This window comes from Ceratotherium simum, chromosome 26, assembly GCF_057802395.1.
Source record: "Ceratotherium simum simum isolate JZ-2026a chromosome 26, ASM5780239v1, whole genome shotgun sequence".
Classification (NCBI taxonomy): Eukaryota; Metazoa; Chordata; class Mammalia; order Perissodactyla; family Rhinocerotidae; genus Ceratotherium; species Ceratotherium simum.
The window spans coordinates 10,135,967-10,155,452 of NC_141925.1; the positions used below are offsets into that span (position 1 = coordinate 10,135,967).

At 38.5% G+C, this 19,486-nt stretch overlaps 1 long non-coding RNA gene across 2 annotated transcripts; it reads right to left on the reverse strand.

The window, feature by feature from the left end:
- Positions 1 to 3,483: 3,483 nt before the first annotated feature.
- LOC147913562 (uncharacterized) lies at positions 3,484 to 10,063 on the reverse strand. 2 transcript variants are annotated; one of them, XR_015548514.1, is made up of 3 exons: positions 9,599 to 9,968; positions 3,849 to 3,951; positions 3,484 to 3,755 (listed from the first exon to the last, which is right to left on the reverse strand). It is a non-coding gene; the product is annotated as an uncharacterized LOC147913562 (long non-coding RNA). The 2 variants fall into 2 exon arrangements; XR_015548513.1 differs by having other exon boundaries at positions 3,484 to 3,951; positions 9,599 to 10,063.
- Between the last annotated feature and the right edge of the window lie 9,423 nt (positions 10,064 to 19,486).

Consider the following 19,486-nt stretch of genomic DNA (forward strand, 5'->3'; position numbering starts at 1 on the left):
AAAACCAACTTTTAGTGTTATCCATCAAGAGTACTATTTGCTTTCCAACTAGTTATTTTAGGTTTTCTGTATTAAATTTCTCCTCCATTTCCAAAGTTTTAAAAAATTTTTTCAATTCCTAGGTTGAATGCATGTTTTGTGTAACTTCTATCTTGCTAAATAAAGAAAAGTTCAAGTTTTTCCTAAGAAAATGAAGCAGAGCTGCCACAGAAAAAAGACACAGGAGACAAAATTATGGTGAGTGATAGAGGGGAGAATATATTTTCAACATAAAGAAGACGAAGAAATGAAACCAATTATATACAAAGAACACCACAAATTAAGAGAAAATCAGAAAAACTGACAAAGGGCATAACAGAAAACCCACATCTGAGGAATTGCAATGGTCAGCGGATCTAAAAAGATGTCCCTGATCTCACCATGCAATAAGAAGAGAGCATTTTTAATGGCTTCTAACACACCACTACTTTTATATAAATATACAAAAATTGTAGTGGGCTTTACCTGGTATTAAATGCAGGTCTTTCACAACAGAAGCAGGCAAACACCCTTCAAGATAAAATGCCGAGCATGGCTCCTTGTGTTTCTCTTATAGGAGAGAGGACCTTGATTGATAATTGCAATAACGTGGATTCTCATGGAGAGCCATTCTCACCCATCAGCTTAGCTTTCTCTGAATTAATCCAATAATATAAGATGGTGAGGGGTGAGAAAACTCCTTAAAGGAGAGAGTGGTGGGACACTTGTTATGCAGTAGTTAAGACCATGCACCTGTGTAAGGTGCCAGGCAATCATAGATTTGTTTTCCTCTGGCTGTTAATGGGTGGCTTTTTCATTTGGCTTCACCTGATGATGGATTGGTCAACGTGAGGGAAGGCTCCTTCTCAGCTACTTTATACCACTTTATAGCTACTTTTCCACGTTATACCTATGTTTCCCAACTTCCCTGAGCATGAGAGTCCCCAGGTCCCTTATTGAAAGCACAATTCACCCAGAGCTTCACGGAGGACCCAGGAGTAGGACCAGGAGTGTGTGTTTTCCACAGCACCTGGGGGCTTCTTAATATCAGCAAAGATTCAGGAAACACTGCTTAAAATCATTCACTCTATGCTTCTTTATTCACAGCTTCTTGGAAGTATTGACAAGGTACCAAAAACTGCACATATATAAAATGCACAGTTTAATGCATTTTGACATATGTATACACCCCTGAAAGCATCCTCACAATCAAGACCATGAACATTTCCATCAGCCCCAAAGTTTCCAAGTGCCCTTTGTAATCCGTGCCTCCCCTTCCTCCCATCCCCAGGCAACCACTCATCTGCTTTCACTATAGATAGTGTTGCGTTTTATATGAATGGCATTTTTCTGTATGTACTTTTCTGTGTCTGGCTGCTTTTACTCAGCATAAACATTTTGAGATTTATCTATGTTGTTTTGAGTATCAATGGTTGGTTCATTTTCATGTTGAGAGGTAGTCCATATTATGGGTATGTCATGGTTTGTTTATCCATTCCCCTGTTGATGGATATTTAGGTTGTTTCCAGTTGGGGCCATTAGAAATAATATTAGATAACTAAAGAGGTACAATTAAGGAGAGATTACTTTTCCTTTAGAAACAAATTTCACTAAGACAAACGAAACTATAGAAGGTAAAAAAAGATGAGAAAGGCAAATCCCTGTACAAATGGAAAAAGATGGTCAGAAAATACACCATCTTTACGTCAGGAAGTAGGGCTTCTAGATTTTCTTCTAGATTATCAGTCTCAGAAGTGCAAGGTACTTCAAAAACATTTAGGGCTGTATCCACTTTTCACTCATGGAAATGTTAAGGCAAAAAAGTTTATAGTTGTTTTAAAAATAATGCCAGGAAACTGCCTGTATGAAAAATTGGCAGAACAGCTGGATCCCTCAGAGCCAGCTGCTGGACGAAGTCTGCCTTTTGGGCATATACTTTCATTTCCTGTAATATAGATGTATGTATTCATATATACAGTATTATAGCAATTTTATTTTTTAACAGTTTGGTTTTTTGGATTACAAAGTCTTGGGGAAATTTTGCAAAATACAAGAAATAATCCAAGTACGAATGAAGGCCATCGTGATTCCACCTCCCAGAAACAATCATTGTTAATGATGACTTCCTGTTGTGTTTATATCTTTTCCTCATCAATTTCATGGGAGTAAATGTTTTGTTGTGTTGCATCATGTTTTTTTAAATCCTCTATTATTAGACACTGTTTTCAGTCTTTCCCTATTATAATGGGTTTCCTTGATACATCGCCTCACCTTTATCATTGAAAATTTTTGGATTTTTTTCTGCCCTCATTTTCCATTTCCAAGTGCTCTTTTTTCCTGCTGACCATTTATAACACCCTACTCATTTCATTTATGCAATACGTTCTCCTAATTGTCTCAAAGTGTCAATTACAAGTTGAAAGATATTTTTTCCATATACTGCTCCCTGCGCTGTCTGTGTTCTCTCAAGTCCTTTGAGTTGGCAGATCATGGCAGAGACGTTCCTCTAAGGTTCTAGTTTCTGGGGTCTCTATTTCCAGAGTGGGGCACTCAGGCCTGTTGAGTAGAGCTTGTTTACGGGTGGGATATCTAGGGCGAGTGGGCAGCAGGGTAAGTCAAGATTTCTCTGTGGAGCCCCCGGTGTGGATCAAGGGAGAAGGAATGACTTCAGTCGGGTATCTCAGGAAAGAATCTGGCAGTCGTCTGCCTGAGCTGGAAGAACGAGAGAACCAGCAAAAGAGGAGGCACAGCGGCGGTGAGTCCATTTGTATTAGTGATTGCGATTTTATAGGAATCCTGTCAACCTTGTTATGTGATTTGTTCCAACATGTCTACCCCCTTGGGGTCATGTACATGACAGTTCGGTTAAATCAGGTTCATACGTGACCAAGTATGTAGAATCTTAAGGAGGTAAAAGATTGAGAGTATTTCCAAGAGGGAACTCAAAAAGGGACAAGTAGAAAGTCAAAGCACCGTGGGAGAATGAGGACCCCTTGGCATCGAAGGGTCTGAGAACTCCACCATGTTGGAGAATCATCAAGTGAGGGATATGAGAAAAGGTGATGAATGGTAAGTGGAGTGTGGTGAGAGAATGGGGTGTCTGAAGTGATGCTTTGGGGTCTCACAGATGGCAGTGGTGACAATGTATATAGCATACAACCATGGAAGTTGGTAACTGATGGGGAAGAATAGGACATTGCAGGTGAGGAGGGCTGTGAGCTGGGCAGCTACGGTCTTGGACAGGTCACCCCTGTGCACATTAAAATCTGCAGGAGTGGGTGTGAAGAGCCAGGGAGGCAGCAGCTGGATCTTCAGTGATGGTAGGAAGAGAGCAAGAATATTGGTCGATGTGGCAACCTGGAGCAGAGCAGTTGGCCAGATGACATGAATCTGAGAACATAAGGACTTCTGTGGGAAGAAAGAGATTTCACAGAGGCAATAGGGAACAAGAAAAAAAGCAGACAATAGCTTTTAAAGCCAGAATTTATTTCTATGTAAAAATGTTCAAGAGACTTTAAAAAGGCCCAAAGACCCAAAGATTTCCAGGTTTAATGTAAAATCATACTGAGGTGGTGTCGGTTGCTTTCTTCATTGCTCAATCCTCAGTTTGATCCTGGTTAACATACACTCCCATAATTCTTCTAGTTGGGTAGTGGCGATTTCCTCTGACACGCGGTGTCTTTGATAAATGGCCATCAATCCCCGAACAATGAAAAATGCAATACCAGAAATAATCACTGTCATTGAAAGAGAGGAGATTGTATGGCTCAAAGGGAAAGCCACCACAGGAATTCCAAAAATCAAAAGTATTAATTCAGTAGCAAACAAACCGAAACGTTTCCAGCTTCTGTTTGAACATCCGGTCTGCATTCTTCTTTGAAACCAGGTCCTCTGATTATCAGTATGGATAGCTGAGATCATGTTGAGTCTTATCTGCAAGGATTAAAGGAAGAAAGTTAAGGTCAAATGAATCAAAAGGCTGACTAGGAGCCTATCTCCCGCTCCGGCAACACATTGCTTTTAGAGGAAGTTTCGAATTCCATTCACTATGAGTTATCAAGTGTCCCGATGGTGTAATACAAAGGGCTAGTGACTAGGACAACCTGGGAGTTGACTTCCATGGAAAGTTGCTAGAAAATCAGGGATAATCAGTATACATTCTTTCTTTACTTTAAATACTTCTTTCAATAACCTTCATGATGCTATCTATTGCAAGCATCTGGATCATTTCTCGAGATGCCACCGCTGAATTGGGACATAACCTGTAGACCTGAGGTTTTCTAATGAGTATGTAAAACTCTGGATAAACATCGCATTTTACCGAAATATCAATATTACATGGTGGTACACTTAAGATTGTTGTACTAATTCAGATACAGATGAAATGCAACGCAAAGCTAGAGCTCCGTTATTTGGTTTGGACACAGATATAATGGAATCCATGCTAAAAGCAACACGCACTTCAGACAAGGCGGAAGAAAGAACTTGGAACTCCTGCACAGGGTCCTGTTTCCCCTCCTCTGTCAGAGGGAGGACCTGGGTGCAGTTCGACCTGTAAGAGGGAAGAAAGCTTCCAGGCGGTTCCTTTGATGTTCTTGTCCTTGCCTGAGTGAACTGAAGGGGGAGTCTTGAGTTCACCAGACTTCAAAAGGGCCGCTGGTGAGGGGCGGGATGAAAGAGAGAGCCAGGAGGGAACTCTTGTTTTATTATTTAGCAGTTTTAAGGCCTCATCTTCTACAATGATAAGCCTCTAGAAATGAGGCCATCTCCCCCCTCTTCTCAAAACAGAGAGGGAGATATCTTTATAAATGGAGATTTTCCTTATAAATGTAAATGTTTGTCTGGCAACTCTTCGTAGGGCCATCTAGAGAATGTGGCCAGAGAGACAGAACTTCTGATAAGATGGGCTTGTTGGTGCCTTTCCTATTGTAACATTTATCTTACATTATCTTTACAGCCATCATGATAGATCTGTTCTAGGAAGGAGCCACCATGTCAAATTTTTTAGGCAGTTAGTGGGGGAGGTCAAATGTCTCTCAGAGAAAACAACCAAGGTAAAGAGAGAGATTTCAGGGTGGCCAAATCTTGATCTCTCACAGTCCCGCCTTTGAAACTAAAAGTTTCACAGTCCTTTTGAAACTTAAAGAAGTTTTATAGTCCAGAAGCTGAGTTGGTAGGTTGTTTCATCTCATTGAACACATTTTTTTAGTCTTGATAATAGATCAGTTTAATTAAGGTTATTTTAGAAGGTGGTGGTGTAGGTGGGCTCTCAAGGTTATGCCTATATTATGGAAGCAAGCAACCAAGTATTTAATAGAAGTATTTTTGTGTAAAAGAAAGAAAAACAAGGTTAATGGTGGGGGCAAGTTGTAAACCAGTTTTTGAATTTAGAGGACAGCCAGTTAAGGTTTTAGATGTCAGCATCAAAGCATCTTTTGCAGTTTAAATGTCCCTGATGATGTCATCAGGTAATCTCTCCGGTTTATATCAAGTCTATCGGCTTCACTTTGTAAGGCTTTAGGAAAAAGGGCAGGTTTAGTTTTTAGTGATTCTAAATGAAAATGATGGAAAAAATCAAAAACGTTAGTTTGGATATCTGTAACCAGATATTTCAGGAGACTAGAAGAAATCAGGATCTAGTCTAGTCAACAGATATAAAACAAAAACCTCAAAAGACAATTAATAAAGCTAGGATCTAATATCTGCAAATGTATATTATAGTTTTTACTGAAATATAATTTTTCTCTCTAAAATCACCCTCATTTTTATTAAGATAGCCAAATTAAAACTAACTAGTTTGCAAAATAAGTCTAGTTCTAATAGAGTTGGCCCAATTATTTACATAAGTATAGCAAGAATAGCAATTAATCATATAAGCTCTTTTAAATTTGTTTTGCTGGAACTTTTTATAAGAAATCTCAGATTGAACTTTAAAGGCCTCTCGAGGCCAGGAAAGCCAAGCCAAGGATTTTGTCATCAGACTTTACCTGCAATACCTACAGATTTGGGTGAATTCCTCTCTTTCGAGGTTCCCCCAAAATATTTTGAGGTTCGTTGTACCTGCCAGATAAGTGACATTTTTTATTTATCCTGGTAAGTGCTGCTTGGAACATAAGGTACCAGGCCAATATTTCTATGTGGCTTTATTTCATAAAGTCTAATCTTTATTTTTTAAAAGCTGTATGGTTATATCGCAAATATGATGTTCTAGTCACAACCTTGGTAATATAACCAGTGTTTTTAATTGTGTCCTGTTATAAGGAGAACAGATTTTTATTGAACTTATGTAAATAACTATATTGCCATGAAAACAACAATATTCACTTATTAAGAGTTTTCAAATTTTGGAGGGATCAGGTAGAGAGAAAAAGAGAAATATTTTAATTTTGCTTATAAAAGTATCATTTATTAAATTGCTATAAATCATAGCTAACTCAAGAGAAAAGAGAAAAAGTTTTCTTTAAATCTGAAAAAACAAAACATTAAAAATTTAGCAATATTTTAAATGAAAAATCATAAAAATTATAATCATCTTTATCAGTTTATTTAGTCTTGTGGAATCTATTTTTGATCCCAATCTTTTTGTTAACAGCTTTATGAAGTCATCAGTTTTTCCATCAGATTTTTGTAATTTCTTACCAAGTTCACTTTTATGATCAGAAAGTTTGTCAGAAACTTGTATTTTAGAGTAAGTGTTAATAAAGTCTTTTTCATGAACTTCTCTGAAGATGAAATATATTTTGTAAAAGCATTAGTGCAAAGAAATAAGTCTGTAAACAACAAGACCTCAAAATGGCAATTGACAAGGAAATTTGGTTAATTTTGTGACATATAACATTTTAAAATAATAATAACCAGAATTATGACTGATAACCAGGACAGATCAGAATTTCAGTAATGTTATACAATTTTAAAACACCTATATCAATAACATTTGCCCACATAATAGCACCTAAGCAGACTTATCACTTGTCTGACAATGCTTTTCATGTAATTTAACATACTGAATAAGCCTAATAAGTTTAGTATCTTTCTCCTTATAGGAAGAGAGCAAATTTCTTTGAGAAGTCCTAGGGCCCTTTGAAAATTTTCAAAGAAAAAAAAGTAAAAACAAAGGCTTTATTTAAGATATGAATTTTGGGGAGCTTGTCAAAAATATAAAAAGTCAAAGCAAACAGAGCATTAACAGTCTAAAAAGCCTTAATAGAGAGACTTCAGTCTTTTGAACACAGGAAATTATTTTAACAGTTTTTTTTTTTTTTTTTTTGTCTTTTAGGTAGACTTACCCAAAGGTAAAGAAAAATCTTTTATAACCTCTTTATCAAGTTTAAGAAAATTATCTTTTTAAGAGAAATAAGACCAAATTATAATTTTGTATGAGCTTACTTCTGATATTAAAACTCATTTACTTAATTAAATTTATTTAAATCTTAGCCAACTTGACCATGCAAAAACTCCTTTTTCAGAATTCTTCTTCTACAAACCTATAACTTTTTTTTTATATTCAGAATTTGTCCCATGTCTTTCTTTTCCCTCCTAGTACTTGAAGACAAATTTATCTTTTTTAATCAATCAAACAAAATATTTCTATTCTTTGTATTTTTTTAATATATCTTATTTTTTTGTACACAGACATATTTTTCTTAATTTTTAGTAACTTCAATCACATATATTAATTAGAAATTTTAACCTTTATAAACCTTAATTTGTAAGTAAAAACTAAGTAAACAAATATAAACTTTTTTTTTATATTAGTATCTTGTGATTTGGAAAATTTATAAACACTTCATAACTTCTAGAAATATGTTACTTTATAGTACAATCTTTTAATAAAACACATGTTTACCAATAGACCCAAAACACCTTTTAGTTTTCCTGTAATGAAAAGCCAAAAGTAGACAAACGTACATTTAGCAATCAATGTCTAATATCTTATGTTATTTGGAAATGATCTAGATACTCAATTGAATTTTTATCATAAAATTTAGCAAAACTCTAAAGTTTTAAGTTACCAAAAAGAGTTTGGGGGCCAGCCCCGTGGCTTAGCGGTTAAGTGCGCGCACTCTGCTGCTGGCAGCCCGGGTTCGGATCCCGGGCGTGCACCGACGCACCGCTTCTCCAGCCATGCTGGGGCCGCGTCCCACATGCAGCAACTAGAAGGAGGTGCAACCATGACATACAACTATCTACTGGGGCTTTGGGGGAAAAATAAATAAATAAAATTAAAATTAAAACCAAAAAAAAAAAAAAAAAAGAGTTTGGAAGCTGTAACCACCATAACACATAATTATTATTTAAAGTTCACCCAGCATTTATCTTTTTTACAACTATTTAGTTACTTGTTCTCAATAATTATTTAGATTGCCTACAAGACTTTATAAGACTTCAGATAAAATTAGCCATCATTTAAATTACTATTTTTGTTAACTAGTTCTGTAATAGAAATAACATCAGTTTTTTTTTCTACAAAATTTCATGTAAATTTTATCATCTCTTATACCTTTAAACATAGTTATCATTAAGATTTTTTATCAATAGGTCTTGGTCTTCTAATTTTGGACAAGGGAAGCATTCCCTGTCAGACATTTTAAAACTTACTCAGGCAAAGTTGATGTAACCTCTTTATATAAAATTAGCTCAAACATTTTAACCTTTATAATCTTATCAACACTTACAGTTTTACATGTTCTCAATTCAATTGTAATCTGAGTCAAGGTCTTAAGGCTAGTCAAATTTTTCCCTTCTATTTTTTGGCCTTTTCTTGGGTACCAAATAAATAATTATGTGAGAGCTCTCAAAACAATTTTTTTTCTCCAATTTAGAAGTTTTTCCAATTTAAAAGGATCCATCGTCTGGCCATTGACGAGTAGGATCTTTATTTGTATATTTATTTTAATAGTGACTCGATCCAATAAGCCTTTTTAAGGAAAGACCTGGAGGTAACTTTCTACGCTTAGAATAAATCTTTACCGTGGACGCAAGAGGCGTCCCTGGGAGGGCGAAGATGATGTAGCCCCCATGATCCATAGAATTTACTCCCAAAGATATTCAGAGAAAGTAAAGACCTTTGTTGCACAAGCGGTAAGAATGGTGTAGTGAAAACGGTGTCTCCGGTCTCCCACAATAGTGTGGGACGCCTCCAGTCACAGACCCGCTAATCTGTGACACAGGGCAGGCGATACTGGAATGGGATTTTTCCAGCACTAACAAGCAAAGAAGGTTAAGACGACAAAAGCCCTTATGGACTGGGCCCTTTATGACAAACTCCCCTGAGAGCTTGGCACAGCCGGACAAAGAGACAGTTCGGAACCCCAGTCTACTCAACTAGCCACCAAGGGGCACTCCGGTAAATGCACCTTCCGTATGGTGGAGACCAAGGAGAATATTCTCACTGGTCACAAAGCCAAGTTTTCTCAGGACACAGAACAAGACAGAGACTACTCTGGGAGGAAAAGGGATCAAGATCAAAACCAAGTGTACTCTACCAAGTTTAAACCAAGAGTCACTAAAAGCACAAGAAACTAGTTTCCCAAATATTTTCTCCTGCCAATCTAAATTTAGAAAGAGAGAAAATTCTCACCACTTCCTTCCGCCGGACACCGCAGATATAGATTCCGGGAGGCTGACATGGTAAGAAGTCTCACCTTTTGCCGGCTTTTGTCAGGCGTTCCCGTATCTCATCATCTGCAGTAGTCCAGGGAGAAGGCAGGTCTTCCAGCCAGAGAAGGCAACTTGCCAGCCAGTGTGGATCCTGCTGACTATGCCAAAACTGTCGGGGGAAGAGGGAGAATCCCCCTCTGCCCTTTTCTTTAAGGTTTTTATGGCTGGCCAAATAATTAACAAGACAGGTTAGCAGGAGAAAATAATACCAAGTTTAATAACATGTATACATGGGAGAAAGCAGGGACACTGCGTTTTTCAACACAATAGCAGAAATTCTCGTCTTAAATACCATGTTTAGTCAATGACAAAGGAGGATTTTGGGGGTGGGGGGGAGTCAGTTACAGGAGATTACCACTAAAGCACAGTAAACAAGAGTAAGGTTTATTATGCAGTTTTAAGGCCTCATCTTCCACATTGCTAAGCCTCTAGAAATGAGGCCATCCCCCACCTCTTCCCAAAACAGAGAGGGAGATATCTTTACAAATGGAGATTTTCCTTATAAATGTAAATGTTTGTCTGGCAACTCTTTGTAGGGCCATCCAGAGAATGTGGCCAGAGAGACAGAAATTCCGATAAGATGGGCTTGTTGGTGCCTTTCCTATTGTAACATTTATCCTACATTATCTTTACAGCCATTGTGATAGGTCTGTTCCAGGAAGGAGCCACCATGTCAGATTTTTTAGGCAGTTAGTGGGGGAGGTCAAATGTCTCTCAGAGAAAACAACCAAGGTAAAGAGATAGATTTCAGGGTGGCCAAATCTTGATCTCCCACAATTGTATTCACTGTGAGTTATCAAGTGTCCTGATGGTGTAATACAGAGGGCTGCTCTCTGGACAGCCTGGGAGTTGACTTCCAAAGAAGATTGCCAGAAAAATCCAGGAGGATGAGCATATGTTCTTAATTTCCTTTCACTTATTCTTTCAATAACCTTCATAAAGCCATTTACCACTAACTTGTGGATTACATCCAGAGAGAACGCTACTGAACTGGGTAATACTGCATTTACTGAACTATCAGCACTCCGTGGTTGTATACTTAAGATTATTACACTAATTGAGATACAGATGAAATGGGACACAAAGAAAGAGCTCTGTTATTTGATTTAGACACAGATATAATGGAATACGTGCTAAAAGCAACACGCACTTCAGACAAGGCATAACTTTGGCAGGAACTTTGAACTCCAGTACGGGGTCCTGTTTCCCCTCCTCTGCCAGGGGGAGGACCTGGCTGCAGTTTGACTTGTAAGAGAGAAGAAAGCTTCCAAGTGGTTCCCTCTGATGCTCTTGTCCTTGCCTGAGTGTCCTTGTCTTGAGTTCACCGGACTTCCAAAGAGCCACTGGTGTGGGGCAGGGTTAAGGAGAGAGCCAGGAGGAAACTCTTGTCTTGGTTGGCATTTGAACAGACAGACGGCCTACCTGCTGTCTCAGGACCATGCAGGACTCACCGGCAGATGGGCGTGGTTTCTAATTAATGCCATTAATGCCACAGTCTCAACTGAAACAAGGGTGTTACTCCTCCCTTTATTACTTTTGTTTTTCAGACAAATAACCCATTGACCAACAAATCCTGGTGCTGGGCATGTTTTGTTACATTTCAAGAAATATTTAAGAGGCAATGCCCCACCTCAAGATTATGAAGTCTTATTTTTTGATACCCACCTTATTCATTTTAATCCATTGGGAATTTTTGTACATTGCTCAAATGGGAATCCATAATTTTCATCAAATATATAGGCGTTTATATTAAGAAAGTGAATGACTAATGACTGGGTAACAAATACTTTCGCAAGTAGATATCTCTATTCTTTACTGTTAACAAAAAAAGAAGGATTTAGTGGAGTTACCAGCTCAGTAAGAATAACTCGATGAAAGATCATTATGTGATTTTTGCATGTAACCTTGAAAAAGTTCGAAGAGTTCAGTGACATGGCTCTAATCAGACCCTTTTTATTCCCATATTTTTATGTATGTGAACAAGACTGCTTTTGCTTCTAGGAAAAATAAAAGGAAATGCAATGGTCATGAATCTCTTTACATACTTAACCTCACTGGGTAATAAGAAAAAAAATTCTTTGACGACTTCCAAACACACCACAACTTATACTTTTAAAAATGTAGTTTCTTTTACCTGATTAAATGAATCTCCTTAACAACCAACAGCCAAACACTCTTCAAGATGAAGCATCAAACATAGCTACCTCATTGTGTGTCTCTTATAGGAGGTAGGATCTTGATTGAATAATTGCAATAACGTGGATTCTCATGGACAGCCATTTTCACCCATCAGCTGAGCTGTCTCCCAATTAATCCAATAATACAAGACGCTGAGGGGCTGAGAAAACTCCTTAAAGGAGAGACTGAGGGCAAATGCTGTTATCTGGTAACGAGGGACCGTGCACCTGTGTGAAACACTAGGCAATCATAGATTTGTTTTCCCCTGGCTGTTGAGGGCATTGGCCTCATTTGGCCCCAGCTGATGATGGTTTGGTCAAGATGAGAGAAGGCTACCTTCTCAGCTACCACCCACTTTATACCCGTGTTTCCCAACTTCCCTGAGCACGAGAGACCCAGGTCCCTTATTGAAAGCACAATTCACCCAGAGCTTCATGGAGGTCTCAGGGCTGGGACCAAGATGTGCATATTCCACAGCATCCAGGGGCTTCTTAATATCAGCAAAGACTGAGGAAACACTGCCCTGAATCATTCACTCTATACTTCTTGATTCACAGTTTCCTGGAAGTATTGGTGAGGTATCAAAAACTGCACAAATTTAAAGTATATAATTAAATGAGTTTTGGCATATGTATATATCAGTGAAAGCATCCCCACAAACAAAATAAAAAACACATCTACAGCCCCCCAAATTTTCCTTGTGCCCCTTTCTAATCCATGCCTCCCTCCCATCCCCAAGCAACCACTCATCTGCTTTTTGTTTCTATAGATTATTTTGCATTATATATATATATATATATGGCATCATGCAGTATGTATTCTGTGTCTTGCTTTTTCGTTTAGGATAATTATTTTGTTATTCTTCCATTTGTTTTGAGTATCAACACTTTGTTCTTTTTCATGTTGTATTCCGCTGTTGGGTATGGTATATTATAGTTTCCTCACTTCCATGCTGATGGATATTTAGGTTGTTTTCAGTTTGAGACCATTACAAATATTGTAGATAATTAAAAAGATACAATTAAGGTGAGAGAACTTTTTTATCATTAGAAAAGAAATTTCATTAACAAGAACTTGAAAAATATTAATAGTAAAAAAGAAGCGAAATGAAAAACTATATGTATAGAAAAAAGACAGTCAGAAAATACACCATCTTTATGTTTGGACAGTGGGGTTTTGGATATTATTTTCTTACAAATTTCAGTCACTTCAAAAACATGTATCCCTATTTCAGTGATGGAGAAGCCAAGGCTAAGCATTTATAGTTGCTAAAATAATATCAAGGAATTGCCTATATGACAGGTGGGCAGAACCGCTGGGTAACCACACCAGCTTCTAGCTCCTTGTCACTGGAGGGCACAGGGACAGTCTCTCCTTTTGGAAATGTATTTTTATTTTCTGTAAACTTTAACCAAGGTAGTGGGATATTGACATAGATAAAGGCAATTTTGTTTTGTAAAAAAAAAAAGTTTTGAATTACAAATACATATACCTTGGGAAATTTTGGAAAATATAAAAACAATTCCAGTAGAAATAAAGGGTATTACTTACTCCATCACCCAGAAATGATCATTGTTAATGATTTCCTATTGTGTTTGCTTCTTTTTCTGGGGACAGTAAAATATTTTGTCTTATTCGTGTGTATATGTATATTTTTTTAATTCCCTATTTTTGGACGTTGTTTTCAGTTTTTCCCTATTGTAAATGCTTCTCTTTAACATATCCCTTCACATTTACCATACAAAAATCATTGGAATTTTAATTTCTGCTTCATTTTTAATTTCTAAGAGTTCTTGCTCTTTCTTATCGATCTTTTATAACACCCTATTCTTATTCCATTTATACAATTTCTCTGCATATTGAAAATATCAATTACCACTGAAAGATATTTTTTCTGTCTACTGCTCCCCACAGTCTCTGGGTCCTCTCAAGTCCTTTGAGTTTGCTGATCATGATGGAGGCACTCCTAAGAGGTCCTGGTTTCTGGGCTCTCCCTTCATAGTTAAGAATGAAGGGAAGTGTTCAGGGGCTGTTCAGTAGGGTTTGGGGAGTGCTGGCTGTTTCAGAGTGAGTAGGTGGCATGGTAAGTCACCATTTTCATTGTGGGGCCACAAATGTCAGTTGAGGGAGAAGGAAGGACTCATTTGCTAATTATCTCAACAAAGAGTCTGGCCATCTCTGGCTTGAGCTGAAGACATGGGGGACACACATCAAAAAGGGGGGACAGCTGTACGGTGTGGGCTCTGAGGTTGGTGATCATGCTTTTAAAGGAGGCCAGTCCATCTTTTGACGTGATTTGCTCCGAGACGTGTGCCTCTGTGGATTCACGTACATGGGTGGAAAGGTCAGTGTTACCGGGCATGTAGAGTTAGAAGGAAACAAAAGCTGGGGGTAGTTCCAATTTTGTTCCAAAAGGGACAAGAAGAAAGTCAGGGCTCTGTGGGACAGTGAGGAAACCACGGCATCAAAGGATTAGAGAACTCTACCATATTGGAGAACTGTCAGGTGAGGAGTCCAAGAGAAAGTTAATGAGGACAGGAGGGCTGTGCGGTAAGAGAATGGGGTGCCTGAAATGATGTTTTGGGGTATCACAGTATCAGCAATGACAAGGTACAGGAAACAACTATGAAAGTGAGTAACAGATGTCAGAGATAAGATCAGGACATTGCAGATGAGGAGGGCCGTGAGCTGGGCATCTGTAGTCTTGGATGGGTCGCCTCTGGGCACGTTAAAATCCGCAGGCGGTGATGTGAAGAGCAAGAGAGAGTGGCAGCATCTAGCTCTTCAATGATGGCAGGAAGAGAGCGAGAAGGTTATTAAGTGCAGCAACCAGGAGCAAGGTGGTTGACCAGAAGACACGATCTTGAGGACACGAGGACTTTCGCAGAGGAAATTCATCTATGCCATAGGGAACAAGAACTTTACCAAAATCAGGAACATGTTTTTAAGAAGCCGGATTTTATTTGCATGTAAAAATAAATGCTCAAGAGACTTAAAATCAAAGTTTCAAAGGCCCAAGGATATCAGGGTTTAGTGTCCAGTTATAGCCGGGTGCTGGCCGCCAGTCCCTCAGTCACCCGAGACCCCCTACTGTCTCCGGTGCTTCCGCCCCTGGTTCCTGCTTCCGGTCTTCGCCTCATGGTTCTCCGTGAGCTCTGGCTCACTGCACACAGGGTTAGCACTCCACTTAGGACAATAACAAAAATGCCCGCGGTGATCATCATTATTCCAGCAGAGAAAGCCACGTGGTCAGAGGAGTCACACACAATGACAACTATTCCCAGGGCCGCAGTCAATAACCCCGTGCAGGTAATGATCACGTATTCAGAGCGAGACATGCATCGGGGCTCTTCCTGCCTCCTTCTTAGTAGTCTGGTCCTCTGATTATAAACTTGCATTGGCTGCAACATCGTGATTTTTTTTTGCTGCAGTGGTTAAAGGAAGAAAAAATATTACAAGTGGGAAATATCAAAAGATTGAGCAGAGACCTTTCTTCTTTGCTGAAGACATTGTCATGAATCGCATCTACCTGAACTATCCATCTGAACTGTGTCCCCTCTCTCTGGTGTCCTGAAACTTTACTTCACAAGAGCTGGCTTCCCCTCCAGGGAGACTCTCAGAAGGTCAGCATTGGTCATGGGAAGTTCTTTGTGGTTTAAAGTACATCTTCCCATACATTTCATGAAGCTGTCTCATCACATCCACAGAAACTACTTCTTAAAATGAAGTTCTGTGCCTTGGGTACTTGAAGTAGGCTTAACATATCTTCCTAAAGCATCATTATCACTTGATACTGCATTTAGATTTTTACACATTAGATACAAGTGATGAAATTCAAGGTGAAAGACTAATTTAAGAGAAAGGACTAGAAGGAAACTTTGGACAGTTGCCCAAGGGAACTGTGTTTCCTCTTTTCTGCCAGTAGGGTGACCCAGTGCCAGGTTTAACAAGCCAGAACCTTGGGTGAAGAGAGGGGTTCCCAAATGTTTCCCACTATTGGTGTTGCCCTTGTGTAAGTAGGGACACTACTTCTCCTGAGCTCACTAGTGAGAGAAAGCGTCATTTGTGAATTGCAGAATTAAATGGACGACCACAAAATAACTCAAGTCTTGCTTGGTATTTTAACAGGGAAATGGGTTGCTTGGCATTTTCAGAACATACCAGAACCCATGTGAAAAGGCTTAGCTTCTAATTAATGGGGTTATTAGCCAACCCACAAATCAATGATTTTTCTTATCATGTGCAGACAAAAGGCATTTACTGAATGAAAATCCGAGAAGGACTTGCTAGACCATCACCACACTTCATCACTTCAGGAAGGATAAAAAGACCTTGGCCCAATATGAAATGATCAAATCCTAGGTTTTCCGGAATCTCTACATTGCCTGAAATATGGTTCTATAATTTTCCCCAAATGAATAACCAAGAATTCCTACATCATATTGAGCTTTTCTTTTGTTACTTTTTTTTTTTTTTAAAGATTTTGTTTATTTTATTTTTCCCCCCAAAGCCCCAGTGGATAGTTGTGTGTCGTAGCTGCACATCCTTCTAGTTGCTGTATGTGGGACTCGGCCTCAGGATGAATGGAGAAGTGGTGCCTCGATGCGCACCCGGGATCCGAACCCGGGCCACCAGCATTGCAGCGCGCGCACTTAACCACCAAGCCACAGGGCCGGCCCTCTTTTGTTACTTTTAATTTGAAAAACCACTATTATGATATTAAATTCCCCAAAACATTTAGACTTGTTTTGACTTACCACTCTCTCTACTTCTTATTTACATGTGTGTGTGTGTCTGTGTGTGTTTTCCTGTACCATGTAGCAGAGCTTTGTGGCACATTTTGAAACCTGGTTGGAAACATTCCCCCCTCAACAGTCTTTTGGAGTTTTCCAGGCTCTTCTCGTATGCCTCCTTTTCCAGCAGAAGAATTGACTTCAACTTGCCTACACCACCCCCAACACACCTTCTCAAGGTGAGGTTTTCCCTGGATTTGAAGTAGAAAAGAACAACTAGAAGGAGAAGTTAAATCTTCGTAATGAGTCAGTAGGGACGTTGGGCAGAGGGAGGCTCTTTGTGCTTACTGACGTTAACTATGTCCTTTGTTACAGTGTCATACTTTTTTTTCTACACAAGACATTTTTCTTGCTCAGTTTATTTACATATATTTTATAGGTCTTATTGCTGTTGTAAATGGGATTTTTATCTGTTCTGTTTCTAATTGGTCTTTACTTCCATAAAGGAAAGCTACTGAGTGTTTGTAACCTTACCTTATATCTAACCCTATTTATTTGCAGCATCAATTTTCATTCTGGTACATTACCTAGAAAACGATCTTGGAACTGTGGTACACAGTCCCTTGGGAGCACACAGGGACTTTCCAAGAATTACATAGGCGTGAGAGTTTTAAGGGAATAGTTTTCAGGTCCTCAGCTTCTGTCTGTGCTTTGTTAAAGCCACAGTGCCCAAGAACCTGCAAAGTGTCCCCTTTCACAATTGCCCTTCTCCCATTTAAGGGAAGAAAAGCAGTGTGGCGGGGTTTTGTTTTTGTTTGTTTTTTAAACCTCCAGGACCACAAACCTAGAGAAAGTTCAAAACACAGATACCTGTGCCGAGAAAGTGAAGGACTAGTGACTACTAACATTGTTAAATGGGTCAGGTGTTTGCAAATTTTTGCTTTCAGCACTTCCTCGCCCTCAAATGGAAGAACTAATAGAAATTCCAGCTCAGTAAAAAAATTCAGTAATACCTCACGGTAATACTGAGCATGTATTAGCAGCTCTGAACAAAGCCAGAGTCTTGAGCTGCATAGCTATAAGCCTCCTTCCATTTCTAGCTACTGTGAGGTTTCTCTGCACTTAAATCTGTGAAAAAGAAACACAGGAAGCAAATGAAGGCTAACTGTGCCTCATTGTAACAGTAAGGAATAGTCATTCACAGAAACATGCACAAGGTAAAAAAAATCCAGCATATTGAGAGAGGCATTTCTAATAACCACAAATCACGAAAAATAAAATCTTATCACAATATATAATATATGCCATTTGATCAATAGTATACTAGTAATTATAATTATGTCTTAGACCAGAGTTAATACTTAGAGCCTTATAGTCACAGGAAATTAAATTTTAAATTGATATATATTTTTGTGGCAGAGTGACAAGGTAAAGTGATCAGTAAGAGAGTTAAGCATAAAAATGCTACCTTAGTATAAAATCCTGGAGGGGGGGATAGAATGGAAAAGTTCAAGAAGAAAAAGTGTTAAGAGCTTTTGTCCATGTGTTTCTTTAAGTGGGTGAAAGTGGCCATCAAATCCTGTAGACATTTAGAGTCTAATAGATACATCTGAGAGTGAAGTAACAGTTTTATTTTAAAAGATCACTATTTATACAATTACCAGTAATTATGTCTTTACAACTGTATACACTGAAATTTTTAGGGGTCAGACTACATGCTAAGTGATACAGAGTTCTTCATAAAATTTTATGACCTGTAGGAACAAAAGACTGAAGATGAAAACAGTGCAAATACTAATGGCTTTGGCCTTTCAGACTCCTTCCTGCCTTTCATGGCAGAATTTTATTAATTCGGCATTTCATGTGATGTCGGTAGCTTTAGGATTTTCCTTTGCAGGTTCTTCCTTTAACAATTTCCATCACATATTGCTGGTCAGTTCTGTAGCTGCATTTTTAGCATTTGTTGCTAACTATGGTTTTTTCCTTTCATTTATTGACATTGAATTTTGTTAATGATTCTCTAATGTTTAACCATCCTTGCATTCCTCAAATAAGCTCTCCTAGATTGCTGTTTATTATCCTTATAAAGCAGTACATGGTAATTTACATTTATCTTAAGCCAGATCAGGTCATAGGGTGTTTTTTGAAGGGGGGAGAAAATTATTGGTTTGAGTGCTAAGAATGCTACTTTTGTAAAATGAATTGGGAAGGGGGCCGCAAGCGGTTAAGTGCACGCGCTCCGCTGCGGCGGCCCAGGGTTTGCCGGTTCCAATCCTGGGCACGCACCGACGCACTGCTTGTCAAGCCATGTTGTGGCGGCATCCCATATAAAATGGAGGAAGATGAGCATGGATGTTAGCCCAGGGCCAGTCTTCCTCAGCAAAAAGAGGAGGATTGGCAGATGTTAGCTCAGGGCTGATCTTCCTCACACACACAAAAAAAATGAATTGGGAAGATTTGAATGACAATGACAACTCAAGATTTGTATGCACCATAAGATAATGTTAGATCTCACTGCCTTTTCTCTTCCAATTTTCAGGTTTCTGTCTCTTCATTCAATTTTGATAACTAATGTGTTCCCCAAACTTTCATTCCATCTAGATTTTCAAGTATGTTGGTCTGAAGTTGAACATTATTCTCTTTGATTTTTCTTTTACCTTGACTGTCTTTGCTATCTTGGTTATTAAATGGTAAATATTTGTCTTGTTTGGCTTTCCAGAGGTTTATTGATCTGTCATCTTTTTCAGGAACTGGCTTTTGGTTTTATCTGTTAACTTTAGGGTCTGCTCCCTAATTTGTTATTTTTTAGTTTTCTTCTTTTAAAGCCTTTCCTGTATTTTATTATATCTTTCGCCAATTCCTTAGTTGAATGCATATATCATTTCAGCTTTTGTTTA